The following is a 20,518-nucleotide window of genomic DNA, read 5'->3' as shown; positions in this document are numbered from 1 at the left end:
CTGGCATATTGAGTGCAGCACATTCACAGCATCATCTTTTAGGATTTGAAATAGCTCAACTGGAATTCCATTACCTCCACTAGATTTGTTCATTATGATGCTTCCTAAGGCCCACTTGATTTTGCATTCCAGGATGTCTGGCTCTAGGTGAGTAATCACACCATCATGGTTATCTCGGTCATGAAGATCCTTTTTGTATAGTTCTTCTGTGTATTCTTGCTACCTCTTCTTAATATCTTCTGCTTCTGTTAGGTCCATACCATTTCTATCCTTTATTCTGCCCATCTTTACATGAAATATTCCCTTGGTATCTCTAATTTTCTTGAAGAGATATGTAGTCTTTTCCATTCTATTGTTTTCCTCTATTTCTTTGCATTGATCACTGAGGAAGGCTTTCTTCCTCAGTGAACCGAGAAATACCATATGTTCAAGCTGGATTTAGAAAAGCCAGAGGAACCAGAGATCAAATTTCCAACATCTGTTAATTCATAGATAAAGCAAGAGAGTTCCAGAAAAATATCTACTTCTGCTTTATTGACTATGCAAAAATCTTTGACTGTGTGGATCACAACAAACTGTGGAAAATTCTTGAAGAGATGGGAATACCAAATCACCTTACCTGCCTCCTGAGAAATCTTATGCAGGTCAAGAAGCAACAGTTAGAACCAGACATGAAAAAACAGACTGGTTCCAAATTGGGAAAGGAGTACATCAAGACTGTATATTGTCACCCTACTTATTTAACTTCTACGCAGAGTACATCATGTGAAATGTTGGTCTGGATGAAGCACAAGCTGGAATCAAGATTGCTGGAAGAAATATCAATAACCTAAAATATGCAGATGACACCACCCTTATGGCAGAAAATGAAGAGGAACTAAAGAGCCTTTTGATGAAAGTGAAAGAGCAGACTTCAAAAGCTGGCTTAAAACTCAACGTTCAAAAAACTAAAATCGTGACATCCAATCCCATCACTTCATGGCAAATAAATAAGGAAACAATAGACACAGTGACAATCTGTATTTTTGAGGGCTCCAAAATCACTGCATATGATGCCTGTAGCCATGAAATTAAAAGATACTTACTCTTTAGAAGAAAAGCTGTGACCTACCTAGACAGCATATTAAAAAGAGAAGACAGTACTTTGCTGGCTAAGTCCGTCTAGTCAAAGCTATAGTTTTTCTAGTAGTCATGTATGAAAGTAAGTGTTGGACCATAAAGAAAGCTGAGAGCTGAAGAGTTGATGCTTTTGAACTGTGATGTTGGAGAAGACTCTTGAGAGTCCCTTGGACTGAAAGGAGGTCAAACCAGTCAATTCTAAAGGAAATCAGTCCTGAATATTCTTTGGAAGGACTAATGCTCAAGCTCAAGCTCAAGCTCCAATACTTTGGCCACCTGATGTGAAGAACTGACTCAATGGAAAAGACTCTGATGCTGGGGAAGACTGAAGTCAGGAGGAGAAGGGGTCGCAGAGGATGAGATGAGGGGATGGCATTACCGACTCAATGGACATGAGTTTGAGCAAGCTTTGGAAGTTGATGATGGACAGGGAAGCTTGGCATCCTGTGGACCACGGGGTTACAAAGAGTTGGATATGACTGAGCTACTGAACTGACTGACAAGTTAGGTGCCACTGGACATTTTCAGTAGTAAAAGTTTTTTCTAAAGCAAGGTCACAAATAAGATTGCACTAAGAACCTCTCTTTATATGAAAAGAGCTCTCTGTAAGTAAAAATATAAAGAATAAATGCCATTATGGAACAACTTACCACTTTTAAATAATCTGCTACTTGTTATCTCATTTAATCATCATAAGCTACCTTTAAGCAAGTCATTAAGCTGCAGAAACAAATGGCTGGAGATATAAAGCATTGTCTGCTATCACATGACTACAGAGTAGTGAACACAGCAATTAAACCCAGGTGTCTATCTGCTTGCAATCTTTGATTTGATTGCTACTAGACTTTATCTTAAAGAGAATTTGACCTATGAGTACCTGAGGTTAGGTGTAATTGACACAAAAGAAAATTTATTTCATCTTAAGAAAGATCTTCCAATAGTGTTCAGGTATCATCAAATGTTCTTCAGGTTAATTAAACACTCTGTGTCAGAAACACATGGCATACACATCCATAGACTTCGTAATAAGTGCAGCAGAAATAAGGGACATTGCAACTGATATTTTTAGAAATGCACTTGTGACAGATCAGATTCCTGAAGACTAGATAATGGTTGTCATAACACACTTATCAAAAAGCCATTAAGCGATGACAAGTATAGGAACAGAAAATTGGTTGGCTTAACATAAATTATGGGAGAAACTACATCTGAAAACCAGGAACAGAAAATAAATGCTTACAAAGAAATGCCACATTTAAAACAAAGAATAAAATTGCTTCAGTAGTGCTTCAATAGCTTATTTCATCATTTTAAAACACTACTTTCAATCACATGTGGGATATACACTGACAGTTATACTTGTACTATCTCCTACATAAAACTGCACATGTGTGCTTTCCAACACAGCAAATGTGGTAAAGGCTCAAAATAAAGAAGTGCATATAGATATCAGTAGTGATCTTCAAATTAAATGCACTAGTGTGGCATTGTGCTTGGCCTTCTCACAAATATGTTTGGCTATCCAGTTATATAATAGGGAAATGTTAGAAGTATACATTAATTATCACTATGTATCTAACAACTAGGTCAGGGGTGGCGGCCGAGAGGAGCTACCCCATGTCCAAAGAGCGGCAGCTGCACGGGCACAGGAGGGCCGAGAGGAGCTACTCCACGATCAAGGTCAGGAGGGGCAACCTTGACCAAGGTAAGGAGCAGCAGCTGTGCTTTGCTGGAGCATCCATGAAGAGATACCCCACATCCAAGGTAAGAGATACCCCACGTCCAAGGTAAGAGAAACGCAAATAGGACGGTAGGTGTTGCGAGAGGGCATCAGAGGACAGACACACTGAAACCATAATCACAGAAAATTAGCCAGTTTGATCAAACAGACACTGCCTTGTCTAACTCAAAGAAACTAAGCCATGCCATGTGGGGTCACCCAAGACTGGCGGGTCATGGTGGAGAGATCTGATAGAATGTCATCCACTGGAGAAGGGAATGGCAAACCACTTCAGTATTCTTGCCTTGAGAACCCCATGAACAGTATGAAAAGGCAAAATGATAGGATACTGAAAGAGGAACCCCCCAGGTCGGTAGGTACCCAATATGCTCCAGGAGATCAGTGAAGAAATAACTCCAGAAAGAATGAAGGGATGGAGCCAAAGCAAAAACAATACCCAGCTGTGGATGTGACTGGTGATAGAAGCAAGGTCCGATGCTGTAAAGAGCAATATTGCATAGGAACCTGGAATGTTAGGTCCATGAATCAAGGCAAATTGGAAGTGGTCAAACAGGAGATGGCAGAGTGAACATCAACACTGTAGGAATCAGTGAACTACAATGAACTGGAATTGGTGAATTTAACTCCAATGACCATTATATCTACTACTACGGGCAGGAATCCCTTCGAAGAAATGGAGTAGCCATCATGGTCAAAAAAGAGTCCAATATGCAGTATTTGGATGCAATCTCAAAAATGACAGAATGATCTCTGTTCTTTTCCAAGGCAAACCATTCAATACCACAGTAATCCAAGCCTATGCCCCCACCAATAACGCTGAAGAAGCTGAAGTTGAACAGTTCTAGGAAAATCTATAAGACCTTTTAGAATTAACACCCCAAAAGATTTACTTTTCATTATCAGGGACTGGGATGCAAATGTAGGAAGTCAAGAAACATCTAGAGTAACAGGCAAATTTTGCCTTGGAGTACAGAATGAAGCAGAGCAAAGGCCAATAGAGTTTTGCCAAGAGAACACACTGGTCATAGCAAACACCCTCTTCCAACAACACAAGAGAAGACTCTACATATGGACATCACCAAATGGTCAACACCAAAATCAGATTGATTATATTCTCTGCAGCCAAAGATGGAGAAGCTCTCTACAGTCAGCAAAAACAAGACCAGGAGCTGACTGTGGCTCAGATCATGAACTCCTTATTGCCAAATTCAGACTATGAAAGAAATTGAAGAAAGTAGGGAAAACCACTAGACCATTCAGGTATGACCTAAATCAAATCCCTTATGATTATACAGTGGAAGTGAGAAATAGATTTAAGGGACTATATCTGATAGACAGAGTATCTGATGAACAATGGACAGAGGTTCGTGACACTGTACAGGAGACAGGAATCAAGACCATCCCCATGGAAAAGAAATGCAAAAAGCAAAATGGCTGTGTGAGAAGGCCTTACAAATATCTCTGAAAAGAAGAGAAGCAAAAAGCAAAGAAGGAAAGGAAAGATATAAGCATCTGAATGCAGAGTTCCAAAGAATAGCAAGGAGAGATGAGAAAGCCTTCTTCAGTGATCAATGCAAAGAAATAGAGGGAAAAAACTGAATCGGAAAGACTAGAGATTTCTTCAAGAAAATTAGAGATACCAAGGGAATATTTCATGAAAGATGGACTCAATAAAGGACAGAAATAGTATGGACCTAACAAAAGCAGAAGATATTAAAAAGAGGTGGCAAGAATACACAGAACTGTGCAAAAAAGATCTTCACCACACAAATAATCACGACGGTGTGATCACTCGCCTAGAACCACACATCCTGGAATGTGAATTCAAGTGGGCCTTAGAAAGCATCACTTTGAACAAAGCTAGTGGAGGTGATGGAATTCCAGTTGACCCATTTCAAATCCTGAAAGATGATGCTGTGAAAGTGCTGCACTCAATAGGCCAGCAAATTTGGAAAACTCAGCAGTGGCCACAGGACTGGAAGAGGTCAGTTTTCATTCCAATCTCAAAGAAAGGCAATGCCAAAGAATGCTCAAACTACTGCACAATTGCACTCACCTCACATGCTAGTAAAGTAATGCTCAAAAATCTCCAAGCCAGGCTTCAGCAATACATGAACCGTGAACTTCCAGATGTTCCAGCTGGATTTAGAAAAGGCAGAGGAACCAGAGATCAAATTGCCAATATCCACTGGATCATCAAAAAAAGCAAGAGAGTTCCAGAAAAACACCTCTTTCTGCTTTATTGACTATGACAAAACCTTTGTGTGGATCACAATAAACCGTGGAAAATTCTGAAAGAGATGGAAATACAGGACCACCTAACCTGCCTCTTGAGAAACTTATATGCAGTTCAGGAAGCAACAGTTAGAACTGGACATGGAACAATAGACTGGTTCCAAATAGGAAAAGGGGCACGTCAAGGCTGTATATCAACACCCTGTTTATTTAACTTATGTGCAGAGTACATCATGAGAACCGCTGGGCTGGATGAAGCACAAGCTGGAATCAAGATTGCTGGGATAAATATCAATAACCTCAGATATGCAGATGACACCACCCTTATGGCAGAAAGTGAAGAGGAACTAAAAAGCCTGTTGATGAAAGTGAAAGAGGAGAGTGAAAAAGTTGGCTTAAAGCTCAACATTCAGAAATCTAAGATAATGGCATGTGGTCCCATCACTTCATGACAAATAGATGGAGAAACAGTGGAAACAGTGTTAGACTTTACTTTTTTTAGCTCCAAAATCACTGCAGATGATGATTGCAGCCATGAAATTAAAAGATGCTTACTCCTTGCAAGGAAAGTTATGACCAACCTAGATAGCATATTAAAATGCAGAGATATTACTTTGTCAACAAAGGTCTTCTAGTCAAGGCTATGGTTTTTCCAGTGGTCATGTATGGACGTGAGAATTGGACTGTGAAGAAAGCTGAGCTCAGAAGAATTGATGCTTTTTAACTGTGGTGATGGAGAAGACTCTTAAGAATCTCCTGGATTGCAAGGAGATCCAACCAGACCATGCTAAAGGAGATCAGTCCTGGGTGTTCATTAGAAAGACTGATGTGAAGCTGAAACTCCAATACTTTGGCTACCTCATGTGAAGAGTTGACTCATTGGAAAAGACCCAGATGCTGGGAGCAATTGCGGGCAGGAGGAGAAGTGAATGACAGAGGATGAGGTGGCTGGATGGCATCACCGACTCGATGGACATGAGTCTGAGTGAACTTTGGGAGTTGGTGATGGACAGGGAGGCCTGGCGTGCTGCGATTCACGGGGTCGCAAAGAGTTGGACACAACTGAGCGACTGAACTGAACTGATCTAACAACTCAATGGTTTAACACACCCCCAAAAAATAAACAAAAAACTTATTCTCACACTTCTGTGGATTTCCAGAATTTTATGATATAGGCTATCCTTAGCTTCAGACTCTCAGCCTGGTTAGGCCTGATTTGGACAGCTCTATTTTAATAATGTTCTTTGGGGTCTAGGCTGTGGAGGTCCTAGTGACCCAGCTATATTTGTTAATTTAAGTGTCAAATGGACTGGGCTTGGGGTTGCCAGATATTTGGTCAATTCTGAGTGTGTCTGTGAGGATATTTTCAGATGGGATTAACATTTGAATCAATAGACTGGATAAGCAGATTCCCTTCTCCAATGTGAATGATCTTCATTCAAGCAATTGGAGTTCTGCTGCTGCTGCTAAGTCACTTCAGTCGTGTCCAATTCTGTGTGATCCCATAGATGGCAGCCCACCAGGCTCCTCTGTCCCTGGGGTTCTCCAGGCAAGAATACTGGAGTGGGTTGCCATTTCCTTCTCCAATGCATGAAAGTGAAAAGTGAAAGTGAAATCCCTTGGTCATGTCCGACTCTTGCGACCCCATGGCCTACCATTGCCTACCATAGACTACCAGGCTCCTCCATCCATGGGATTTCCCAGGCAAGAGTATTGGAGTGGGTTGCCATATCCTTTTCTATAGCTGGAGTTCTGAGTAGAGCAGAGAGGCTCACTGGAAGGTGAGCAGGAGCTCTTTCTTCACTGAGACTACGATGAGCTGGGGCATGGGTCTTTTCTTGCCTTTGGACTCCAATTTAAACATAGATTCTTTTTGAGTCTTGAAACTATTGGCTTGTATATTGCAGCTCTTAGGAATTATCAGCCTTCATAATCATATGAGCTAGTTTCCCTATATATATATTATATGTCAAACTCAGAAGACCCAGGTTTGATCCCTGGGTTGAGAAGATCCTCTGGAGAAGGGAATGGCAATCCACTCCAGTATTCTTGCCTATAGAATCCCATGGACCAAGGAGCCTAGTGGACTACAATCCATGGGATCACAAAAAGTTGGACATGACTGACTACTACTACTACTATATTATATATTAAGGAATTATAAATATTATATATAATAATGTTATATACAATATAGATTAAATATACATATAAATAATATACATACATCTTATTGATTCTGTTTCTGTGAGAGCCCTGACTAATATATATCCAAGGGATCTCTTCTGAAGGAAATAAAAATTTTCTTAAGTCTAAGCTCAGAATTGACTCATTGATACTTTCACCTGTATTCCATTAGCCAGAATAACACATGTATAAAAATCATGTCATGAAGTCAGAAAAGAAGAGAAGAACACCATGCTCACTATGTGGCCATGGCAAGGGTGAAGATTTGGGGCATTTATTCATTGCACTTCAATAGAGCCAAAAATTTAACATGAGGATCCATGAGCATTGATATGCCTCTTTTTTAGCTTCCTTGCTAATCAAGAAGCTGATTGAAAACTGATCACCTATGGAATGTACTTTCTGTATATAGAATGTTAAGGATCAGACATACAATTTAGAAAATTGTGTTGTAAATCCATTTCTTTCCAATATTTAGAAACTACTCTAGAAAGTAAAATGACAAAATATAGCAATAAAATTAAGAGATATTAACTACTTTGGAGGATTAAAATCTCCTACATTTGGTTTGACTAGATTTGGACATTAGACCTGAATATTTTTTTCCCATAAGTTTATTTTTTTCTATTTTTAATTGAAGGATAATTACTTTACAATATTGTGTTGATTTCTGCCATACATCAACATGAATCAGCCATAGGTATACATATGTGGAAATTTTAATTTTGCATTCACTTTCACTCTTAAAATATACTTGAAGGAAAACTCCAATTGAAAGAAACAGACAATGAGAAAGAGAAAGGGAGAAAGGGAGGAATAGAAAAAGAGAGATACTAAGAAAGCAGACAATTATTAAAAAATTTTAATAGTTAGCATTCTAAAGAAGAGCAAATATTGCATAAGAAAAAAGAGTTATAGCATCACAATAAATGACAGTAAATAAATAAAAAGTAATAAATAAAAGCATTTAGAGAACAAGAAAGACCTTCAGGGTTTACAATAGTATAGCACAAATGTAAAATTCCATAGACTGAGAAAATAATTTGATCAAAGTTTCTGTAAAGTAGAAAAGCAACAAAAAAGAGATGGAAAGTGGGATGTCAGAAAAATTAAAGCATTTACCCAGGATGTTCGATATCCAATATCAATCTACTAAGATTTTCAGAAAGCAGGAACATAAAAAAGCAGAAGCAAAGTCATCATTTAATAAATAATACAAGAATACTGCTGCTACTCTCCCCAAATCCTTGGAACCAAAAAAGACAATTTTATCAAACTTTTAAAATAAGAACATGACTATGTTATTTAAAATGGTCCACAACACAGAAAAATAAAGAGGCATTTTAAACCACTTTTTTATATGAAAGAAAATCACTATACCTAATAATGATTTAAAAAAAAGAAAAAAGAAAAGAAGGGAGAACACTGTTTTGCAATTTGAATGATCATTATGAGTTAATTGGGCTGAAGTATGTGTGGAAGATTAAATGTTAAAAGTCTCTGAGGTGAAAATAAGTATGTATCACTATATACTTAAAAAAAAAAAAGGACAGTGTTAATGTAGCAAAGACAGAAAGGATGGATAACTGATATGAGAAAAGGTTGGAGAAATAGGCAGAGTAAAAAATACAAAATCTTCTGAGCTTTTGAGAAAGTTGTCATTAAGTACAATAGGATGGCATGAGAGTGTTTCAAAGAGTAAAAAGAACTGCTCAGATGTATCTAATTATGAAATCAGTTCAGTTCAGTTCAGTTTCTCAGTCATGTCCGGCTCTTTGGGACCCCATGAACTGCAGTACACCAGGCCTCCCTGTCCATCACCAACTCCCGGAGTTTACTCAAACTCATGTCCATTGAGTCAGTGATGCCATCCAACCATCTCATCCTCTGTCTTCCCCTTCTCTGCCCACCTTCAATCTTTCCCAGAATCAGGGTCTTTTCAAAAGAGTCAGCTCTTCATATCAAGCGGCCAAAGTATTGGAGTTTCAGCTTCAACATCAGTCCTCCCAATAAATATTCAGGACTGATTTCCTTTAGGGTTGACTGCTTGGATCTCCTTGCAGTCCAAGGGACTCTCAGGAGTCTTCTCCAACACCACAGTTCAAAAGCATCAATTCTTCAGCGCTCAGCTTTCTTTATAGTCCAACTCTCACATCCATACATGACCACAGGAAAAACCATAGCCTTGACTAGACGGACCTTTGTTGGCAAAGTAATGTCTCTGCTTTTGAATATGCTAAGTTAGTCATAACTTTTCTCCCAAGGAGTAAATGTCTTTTAATTTCATGGTTGCAGTCACCATCTGCAGTGATAGTTTCAATTATACTACTTTCACCAATTTTGCAATTTTAAAGAATCTTCTTGGGGTCTGATCATGGGTCACAGAAAACATTTATACTTGTTCATGATAATGAATCTGATAAAGGACCATGAGATTTAATTTGCATATTGACAAAACAGGTGATTACCTATACTACACAATTTCATAGACAAATAGAAACTTACCAAAAGTACTTAACTTTATCTATTTAACATTACCTATAATGTATTCGACCATTTAGTGCTTTTCTGGTGGCTCAGAGGTAAAGAATGCACCTGCCAATGTAGGGGACATGTGTTTGATTTCTGGGTCAGGAAGATCCCAGGGAGAAGGAAATGACAACCTAATCCAACATTCTTCCCTGTAGAATTCCATGAACAGAGGAGCCTGGTAGGCTACAGTCCATGGGGTCACAAAGAGTCAACTAAACAACAACAGCATCATTGGACAGGGTACACATATCAATGATATTTCCTTATTCTTCCTATCTCCCAACCCTAATATGACTTAGAAGAGTTAATGCTTGTTTTCAATTTACACAAAGAGAAAAAGACCATAAAAAAACCTTTAAATTGTTTGATCAAGATCCTGTTTTAGAATCAGTTTTTCAAAGCTTTCTTTCAAAGATCTGATTCTTGCTTACTTTTCTAGGATTGTCTTTGGCCGTTTTATCTTTATACACCATGATCTCTTGCCACAGCAATACAGTATTTTTCACTTTCATGGGAATTTGTATGGAAATTACTCTTTATATATGGAGAGTTCTTTGGGATGAGAGATAGTAACTTCTACTCTATGATTATTTTTGAGATGTATATCCAGCATATTCCTTTGTCAGATATTGTTACCCACCAGGGAAAGAATGATATGAAGATAGACTTTTGTCTTGTAGTACTGTTCTTTGTGTGTGTGCTCAGTTGCTCAGATGTATCCAACACATTTGCAACTCTGTGGACTGTAGACCCCCAGGCTCCTCTGTCCTTGTAATTTTCCAGGAAAGAATACTGGAGTGGGTTGCCATTTCCTACTCCAGGGGATCTTCCTGTCCCAGGGATCGAACCCACATCACCATGTCTTCTGCATTGACAGGCAGATTCTTTACCACTGCACCACCTGGAGAGCCCCAGTACTGTTCAACACCAAGTGTTAAATATATATTTCTTGACTATGCTATTAAGCACCAAATAAATACTTTTGGAATGAATTTTAATCTCAATTTGCTTTTTAACATTTAAAGCTTAAATTTAAATAGATAAAGCTGTATATTTACAAACAGAAATTTATTTGATAGCTCTTTCTTCTCAGGAAGTATCTCTATGTTAGGCAGAATTTTGTCCCCATGACCTTTGCTCCTGGTGTTATGTCAATGAATATGTTACCTTACATGGAGAAAAGACATTGGAGCTATAATTAAGGTTAATGATCAGTTGACTTTAAGACAGAAAGATTATCTGGGATTATCCAGGTAGGCAGAAAGCAATCACATGAGCTCTTAAAAGCAGAAAAGGAAGTCAGAGATGTGTGGATAAAGATAAATCAGACAGATTTGAAGAAGGTGAAAAGTTCAACCTACTATTGTTGCCTTGAAGATGGGAGGAAATACATGGTAAACATGAGAAGGAAATAAATTCTGCCAATAGTTAGTAATCATGAAAAAGGACCCCAAGCCCTAGATTTAATTGTAATCCTGCTGAAACATTGATCTTGGCTTGTAATACACTGAACTGAGATTTAACCTATGTCTTGCCAGATTTTTGACCTACCAAAACTGGGAGATGATAAAAATGTAATTATAAGTTGCTATATTTGCAACTGATTATGTAGCAATAGAAATCTAATTTACTATCTAAATCAGTGTTCATTACTATTGTGGTTCCTTAGTTCTTGTGACAACACTTCAATGTTAAGAGATTTACTCACATAGAAAAACCAATACATGTACTTAAATTTAATTGTGTATTTAATTTAATGATATAAATATGATAAAATTTGTACTTTTAGTGAATGTATAATCAATATATGGGCAGTATTCAAATTTGCAGCTATTTCCAAAGACATTTTCTATCATATTAGAAAAAACACTGGAAGACCAACCAAAATAGCTGATTTCAAGTCCAATACTGGCCACTAGAGCCTTAGGGAAATCTCTTTTCCTTGTAAGTTATATTTGCCATATTGAAAATGGGAGTCATGTCAGTTTTCTCCCTGACACAGTTGTGAAATTCTAATGAAATGATATGAATAAATACATTCATAAAACTTAATGTAAATGAGATTTGTGATTACTATTAGACTACTGCTAAGTGAAATATTCATGTTTATGTTTTCTTAGTTAATTTGGAATAGTTTACACAATTGCACAGTAATTAGGTATTATAATCAATGTAGCTTTCTCAAAAAATGTAAATGGATCAATGGATGGGTAGGTGAATAGATAGTGGAAGGCATACATATTTAGATTTTTTTTAAAAGTATTGTGCTGTAAGGAAAACTTAAAATGTATTTAGAAAACTCCTCTTTTGTATACATGATTTTAGAGGGTTAATATCATTGGAAAAGTCTCAACTCATTAAATGCCACTGTGTAATTGATATAATTTTTAAAATCAATATTGCTCAAGTAGCAAATTCAAAGAGCAAGACTCTTTATTTCATATATGTGGCATTGTTAATTTTGCAGCAACTCCAGGAGATGCTAAAAATAGTTCAGTTCAGTTCAGTTGCTCTGTCATGTCTATTTGTGACCCCATAGACTGCAGCACACCAGGCTTCCCTGTCCATCACCAACTCCCAGAGCCTATTCAAACTCATATCCATTGAGTCATTGATGTCATCCAACCACCCATCTCATCCTCTGGCATCCCATTCTCCTCCTGCCTTCAATCATTCTCAGCATCAGGGTATTTTCAAATGAGTCAGTTCTTCACAACAGGTGGCCCAAGTACTGGAGTTTCAGTTTCAGCATCAGTCCTCCCAATGAATATTCAAGATTGATTTTCTTTAGGATGGACTAGTTGGATCTCCTTGCAGTCCAAAGGACTCTCAAGACTCTTCTCCAACATCACGATTCAAAAGCATCAATTCTTTGGCACTCAGCTTTCTTTATAGTCCAACTCTCATGACATGACTACTGGAAAAACCATAGCTTTGACTAGATGGACTTTGGTGGTAAAGTAATGTCTCTGCTATTTAACATGCTGTCTAGGTTGGTCATAAATTTTCTTTCAAGGAGCAAGGGTCTTAATTTCATGGATACAGTAACCATCTGCAGTGATTTTGGACCCCCCAAAATAAAGTCTGTCACTGTTTCCATTGTTTCCCCATCTATTTGCCATGAAGTGATGGGACCAGAAGCCGTGATCTTAATTTTCTGTATGTTGAGTTTTCAGCCAGCTTTTTCACTCTCCTCTTTCACTTTCATCAAGAGGTTCTTTAGTTCCTCTTCACTTTCTGCCATAAGGGTGGTGTCATCTGCATATCTGCGGTTATTGATATTTCTCCTGGCAATCTTGATTACAGCTTGTGCTTCATCCAGCCTGGCATTTCACATGATGTACTCTGCATATAAGTTAAAGAAGCATGGTGACGATATTCAGCCTTGACGTACTCCTTTCCCTATTTGGAACCAGTCTGTTGTTTCATGTCCAGTTCTAACTGTTGCCTCTTGATTTGCATACAGATTTCTCAGGAGGCAGGTCAGGTGGTCTGGTATTCCCATCTCTTTCAGAATTCTCCACAGTTTGTTGTGATTCATACAGTCAAAGGCTTTGGCATAGTTAATAAAGCAGATGTAGATGTTTTTCTGGAACTCTTGCTTTTTCAATGATCCATTGGATGTTGGCTATTTGATCTCTTGCTCCTCTACCTTTTCTAAATCCAGCTTGAATGTCTGGAAGTTCACAGTTCACGTGCTGTTGAAGCTTCAGTTGGAGAATTTTAAGGATTACTTTACTAGCGTGTGAGATGAGTGCAATTGTGTGGTAGTGTAAACATTCTTTGGTTTTGCCTTTCTTTGGGATTGGAATGAAAACTGCCATTTTCTAATCCTGTGGCCACTGCTGAGTTTTCCAAATATGCTGGCATATTGAGTGCAACACTTTCATAACATCATCTTTTAGGATTCGAAATAGCTCAACTGGAATTCTATCACCTCCACTAGCTTTGTTCATAGTGATGCTTTCTAAGGCCCACTTGACTTCACATTCCAGGATGTCTGGCTCTAGGTGAGTGATCACAGCATTGTATTATTTGGGTCATGGAGATCTTTTTTGTATAGTTCTTCTGTGTATTGCTGCCACCTCTTCTTAATATCTTCTGTTTCTCTTAGGTCCATACCATTTCTGTCCTTTATTGTGCCCATGTTTACATGAAATGTTCCCTTGGTATCTCTAATTTTCTTGAAGAGATCTGTGGTCTTTCCCTTTCTATTGTTTTCCTCTATTTCTTTGCATTTATCACTGTGGAAGGCTAAATGACTTGCTAAATGACATGTTAAAAATAGTACATCATTATATCATAGATGTTCATGGAATTTTCTCAGTTCTAGCTCCTCACAAATCTAAACTCACAAAGAAAATATGAAGGCATTAAAGATCCATTAATTTAAATAATAGAGTGAAGAAAACAGATATTGCCTTAGAGTGGACAAATATTGGTCAATAACTCCTTATTAACTGTCTACATTATCATTTCTTTATTTTAGCACTTACTTCTTATACTTTGGTCTCGTAATTACTTTCTACTCTGGACCCTTGTGTTATTTTCTGGCAAGCAAACTGATCTAGTAAAGATTCAACATAGTTCATTGACACGTAAAGGTTTTTACTAAATCTTTATTAATACTGAATTTTAAAGGTTAAAACAATTTTTCAGTGGTTTTCAAAATATGACTCTGATGTGCTTTGCTTCATATTTATGCTGATTGAGTTTATTTAACTCCTTCTATCTTCAGATTCACCGTTAGAATTCAAATTAGAATATTTCTTGATCATTATTTCTTCAAATATTTTTTTCTTCCACCTTCAGGTCTGATTCCCTCTGCGCTCCATTCTATTACTATGTTTACAAATGCACTGATCTTTCTTCTGTGGCATCTAATCTGCCGTTCATATCATCCAGTGTACTGTTTATTTCAAATATTGTTTAGCAACTTTAAAAGTTTTACAGTCTTCAGTCTTAAATTTTTGCTCTTTTTTGCTATCTTCTAGTTCTCTCCTCCTCATGTTCATAGTTTTGTTTTATTCTGAGCATTTGGGACACATACATTAGCTATTTTAATACAATGTCATCTTTGCCATTTCTGCATCTCTTTCTTTTGATTCATTTTCCTGCTGGTTATAGATCCTATTTTTCCTGCTTATTTGCATATGTAGTAATTTTGTATTGAATCTTAGAAATTATGATATTTATGTTGGGTGAATAGATTTTATTTCTTTAATAAGCTTGGAGGTTTCTTTAGCATGTATGTAAGCTGCTTAAAAGAAATTTGATCCCTTGGGGATGGCTATTAAGCCTTGTGAAGGCAACTTCAGAGAAATCTTTAGTCTATAGTTGATTTGGCTCAACTTCTAAAGTTGTGTACTATCCCCAAGGCCTCGTAAAGTATTAACTTTGTGTTTCTGCTTTTGGTATTTTTGAGCTCTAGGATTTGTTTAGCTTCATGGAATGTTTCCCTATTCATGTACAGATAAATAATAAGATAAATATTCAAGAAGACCTCGCTATAGTTCTCTGAACCTCTGTCTCTGCACTATCTTCTCCCCAGTATTTTTTCCAACACGTTGATCTTTCTCCACCTCCTTCCACCTGACTCTGGCTCTTCAGCTGATTGAGATTACTCAGCTTTGTTTGGCTTCTCTTTCCCTGCACCATAGCTCAGAAAACTGACTTCAGAAAGTAACGTATATCAAGCATAAGTCTTACTTATTTGTCTTCTTTCTCTCAAGAATCACAGTCCTATTCTGGCTGTTTTCTAATGTCTGAAACCTGTTGAAGTATATATAGTTTTTAAGCTGTTTATAGCAGCAGGGTCATTCTAAGAGTAGTGTTTTATGGCCAGAAGTATAAATACCCTTGAATTCATTAATTTTTTTTCCTATTTCTTTCCCTGAAAAGGGCCCATAAAGAATGATGCATCATCAATACAAGTATATCCAGATCTATGTTTTAAAATACTATTAGTAACTGAAATGAAACAAAACTCCTTATGGCTGATTTCCAACTTCCCATTGACTGATTATAGATGTGGTACAGGGAAAGGAAGAGATGAGCCTGGAAATTCTTGTTACACGAGAAAGTAAAAGCATACTAATAAAAAAAATGATGAATGTATATCAAAATTTTAAAAGTGTCTGAACAGCTCATATATCAAACAACTCAAGAATTCCAGTGAAATATAGATGGGTCAATGTTTCAGGAGTAAAAGTCTTCCTCAAAATATGGAGCTACATTTGTATAGGAAAAACTGAGTAAATGTAGATTCACCCTGCATGTGGGCATGCTATGTCACTTCTCATATCCAACTCTTTGCAATCCTGTGGACTGTTGCCTGCCAGGCTCCTCTGTTCATGGGGTTCTCCAGGCAAGAATGCTGGACTATGTTGTCATGCCCTCTTCCAGGGGATCTTCCAGACCCAGGGATCAAGCTGTGTCTTTTATGTCTATTGCATTGGCTGGTAGGTTCTTTACCACTAGGAATACCTGGGAAGCCCATGCTGCTGCTGCTAAATTGCTTCACTCATGTCCGACTCTGTGCAACCCCATAGACAGCAGCCCACCAGACTCCGCCGTCCCTGGGATTCTCCAGGCAAGAACACTGGAGTGGGTTGCCATTTCCTTCTCCAATGCATCAAAGTGAAAAGTGAAAGTGAAGTCGCTCAGTCATGTCCGACTCTTCACGACCCCATGGACTGGGGCCTACCAGGCTCCTCCATCCATGAGATTTTCCAGGCAAGAGTACTGGAGTGGGTTGCCATTGCCTTAGCCCAAGTCAAAAAAAAATTTATATATGTATCTGTATAATCCCTTAGCCAGATTCAGTTTCATTGCTCAGAGTTAAGTGTGCTCTGAAACAATTGTATTAACTTGCCTCAAATATAGTATAAAAAAGGATAACAAAGACACAGTCCTATCTCCTGACCATTCTTCAAAAGAAACAAAACAATAAAAACAAGCAAAAAAGAAAGCAACCAAGTAACAAAACCAGCATAGGGTAGCCAGGTAATGTGAAATAGTGTCATGATTAAACATAACTTGTAAAGAAACAAAAAACAGAAATAAATTACTTGCAAGGCAGAAAGTCAGGAAGCCCATAGATTCACCCTAATAAAGCCTAAAACAAGAGGCTTCACAAGACAGAGAGATTCACCGATAATGTAACTGCCAGGTAGAGAAAATTCAATATTCTTCTGATGAAGGTAACAAAATCAAGATTTTCTTCAATATATCATCAACAGTGTTTTTCAGTTCAGTTCAGTCACTCAGTAGTGTCTGACTCTTTGCAACCCCATGAATCGCAGCACGCCAGGCCTCCCTGTCCATCACCAACTCCCGGAGTTCACTCAGACTCACGTCCATCAAGTCAGTGATGCCATCCAGCCATCTCATCCTCTGTCGTCCCCTTCTCCTCCTGCCCCCAATCCCTCCCAGCATCAGGGTCTTTTCCCATGAGTCAACTCTTCTCATGAGGTGGCCAAAGTACTGGAGTTTCAGCTTTAGCATCATTCCTTCCAAAGAAATCCCAGGGCTGATCTCCTTCAGAATAGTGTTTTACATAGAGTTAAAACTTTTTTGATATATGAAGAGGCAAGAAAATTAAATTTATAATCAAAGTAGAAAGCAAGTGGATAGAAAAAGATACTCAGATGGTGCATTTGTTTGAATTAGCAGCCAAATACATCAAAATTACTGTTGGGGATATGTTAAATAATTTATAGCCAAAGATGAATCGAATGTTAAAGAGGTAAGGAGTTTCAGAACAGATTGAAATCTCTCTTAAAAGTACCAAATATAAATCTTGGAACTAAAAAGATACAATATTTGAAATAAAATTATTGGAGGGGAATAATGACAATATAGAGAAAGAATATGTACTTGAAGATCAGTAAATAGAAACTAATCTAATCTGAAGCACAGATATAGAAAGGAAGCTTGAAAAAATAGAGCCACAGAGACTTAGGTGGTGATAGTAACAAACAGTCTAAATACAAACCTAAACTTACGAACCTTCTTGAAGTTGTGAGCATGCATCTTGTTCCAGCAAGGAACCGGAACCTGTGCCATCAGTGTCAGGCACAAGCGAAATTGCAGATTGTCCTCCATTTCCTATTGCTGACAATCCTTCAGCTCTACCTTAGCACACCACCTCTCCCTCTTCCAGTCAGTAGCTCTTCTTGCCTATTCACTGGATGCCAGCTCTTGTACTATACTACTGTGCTTTTCAAGGTACCATAGTGTAAGATTAAAAATGCTTTCTTTATTTTTTTATGTTTATTTTTCTGTATTATTTGTGTGAAAAGTATTACAAACCCTATTACGGTGCAATACTATAGCCAATAGTGGGGTACCTAGACTAATTTTGTTGGACTTAACCAACAAATTGGACTTACGAATGTCCTCTTGGAACAGAACTGTTTGTATGCAGGGAACCTAATATACATGTAATTGATGTCCCAGGAAGAGAAGTAAAAATGGGAAGAAAAAATATTAACACCAAATAAAATTTTTAAGCTTTTAAAAACATCAGTCCAAGGAGCCAAGAAGAAAGAAATCCCAAGCAGGATAAATACAATAAAAACTACACCAGGTCTCAGCCTGGTGAAAATACTACTAATGATATAAAAAGCAAATATCTCAAAAGCACCCAGTAAGAAAGAGAGAAGGGAGGTAGAAAAAAGAAAAAAGGGAGAGAAAGAAAGAGAACAAGCAATGTATACAGTAGAAGATGAACAGGACAGCTGGTGGAAGAGAGATAGCAATGAAATGGTATCTTTAAAGTGCTTAAAAAAATAAAGTACATTTGCCTGGAATGGTATATACAGTGAAGATATTCTTCAAAAAAGAAGGTAAAATAAAGAAAACAAGACTTAAGGAAAACAAAACTTAAGAGAATCGGGAACTAACAGAGCAGGGTTGCAAGGGTCATCACAGGAAGTGGATCCAACAGAAGAAAATGAGACTGAAAATAATTATTGCCTTGTGTGAATTAATTAGATATTAATTCCAGGGAGATGAAAAGTTAAGGGAGCATATTGTCATCTCTATATTAACCAGTAGAAAACTAATTGAAACAGTGAAAAACAAAATTCTGCATAGGAGGTAGAGTGGAATAGTAAAAACAATCTATTACTATCTCATTAATTTAACAGAAAGTAAGGGAGGAGAGATGGAAACTAGGGGTTTGAGGGTTCCTGGCACCATCTTATCCCTCCTTGACCTTTCTGGCCTCTTGCCAGGAAACTATGAAAGAAATAAATGGCATTCTGCACAAATTGAGGCAGAAGATCAAAATCTGAGTAATAGGTGGGTTGACTTTTGATAAAGTGCAAGAGAAGCTGGAAAATGATGTGGTTAAAAAAGATATGATTATGTGTTTTCAGGAAATGGCTTGGTGGCATACAAAGATGGGTAATTCTAATACAAACAGAATATTCAAGGTCACCTGGGTGAGGCCCTAATCCAAGATTTAATCAATTGTCTGAGCTACATTGCAGAAATGAATCTCCTGAAGAAAAGGGGTATTTTTAATGAAATTCTAAATGAGATGTGAATGTGTCCTCTATTGAAAGAAGCTGCAGCCCCAAAGAACACACGGAATTCTTTGTACACTACTAATGAAGAAAAGTTAAGACAAAAAAGATGTAGCAGATCTGGAGAAAGAGTTTGCAAATAAAAACCTCATATTTTCTGTTAGGAGGCCAGATCAGCTTTCATGTCTTTCCTGATAGCTAGAACAAGAGATGTTTCCTGGGATGTGCAGAAAATCATGATTATAAGACTGTTTCTCTCTTTGGAGACATAACCATGGCAAGTAGGAAATACCATGAGATAGTCACAGATCTGAGAACCACAGGCCACACCAAGTCTGTGCCTGAGGACACATGCGAGATCCTTAAAGAGTTCTTGTCCTAATGATCCTTTTCCCCATGGGAAGACAAGGAAGCTGACAGGGTCATTCAGTGGCTAAAACTGAGGTTTCCTCTTATGCTCATGCGCCCCAGTCCAGGCCAGGCTCTCCACAGGGTCAGTCATTTCATGAGTCCTGACAGTGGTATCCCCAGTCAGCCAGGAGAACACTCTCTACCCTGAAACACATGATGCCCTCCATCTCCAAGGCAAGACAAGAGAAGAAAAGACTTGTCAAGAATGGAGCAAAGGAATAACCTCACCCATAGACTTTATCCCCCAATTCCATAGTTTCAATCACAGTACACATGGGTTTGGGAGAAACTTCCTATCCTTCTAAAGGGAGAAAGAAGAAATATGCCTGTACCCTCCCTCTTCATAGGCCATACGATAAATGCAACTGATGTTTATGTTTGGACATTGTACATCAATAACAGAAGGGGGATGTGAGATGAGAAGGAAAGGACAGGACACTTAAAACAATCTAAGCCTTGGACAAAAGTGTAAAAGCACTTTTTAAAATGGAACATCCTCCCGAGTGTCAGCTAGATGAGGCTTTGAAACTGAGACCACTCTGATCACAGAGGTAGTATTAAGCTCAAGACTGCATGCAGTCTTTGTTTTTTGATCCTGCACCCTGTTTGTGAGATGTAGACCTCAGCATGGACTGCTGACAGAGGACCCACCAAGTGACCACTGACCCCAACTAGTCTGCACTCAGCTCTCCTAGAAGGTGGATCAGTTCTATATTCACCACACCTTGAATAGCCCATCTGGATCTCGGTAACCATGGGG

General features: G+C 38.0%; 1 long non-coding RNA gene and 1 pseudogene across 2 annotated transcripts in view; one reads left to right on the top strand and one right to left on the bottom strand.

Moving 5' to 3' along the window:
- The window catches only part of LOC113892776, a 50,263-nt gene that overhangs the window by 25,016 nt on the left and 4,729 nt on the right, over window positions 1–20,518 (bottom strand). The window lies entirely within an intron of this gene.
- Window positions 18,468–20,403, top strand: LOC113892772 (annotated as a pseudogene).

The sequence above is a fragment of the Bos indicus x Bos taurus genome, chromosome 1 (assembly GCF_003369695.1).
Source record: "Bos indicus x Bos taurus breed Angus x Brahman F1 hybrid chromosome 1, Bos_hybrid_MaternalHap_v2.0, whole genome shotgun sequence".
In the NCBI taxonomy this organism is placed as follows: Eukaryota; Metazoa; Chordata; class Mammalia; order Artiodactyla; family Bovidae; genus Bos; species Bos indicus x Bos taurus.
This window is presented reverse-complemented; position numbering and strand designations above follow the sequence as displayed.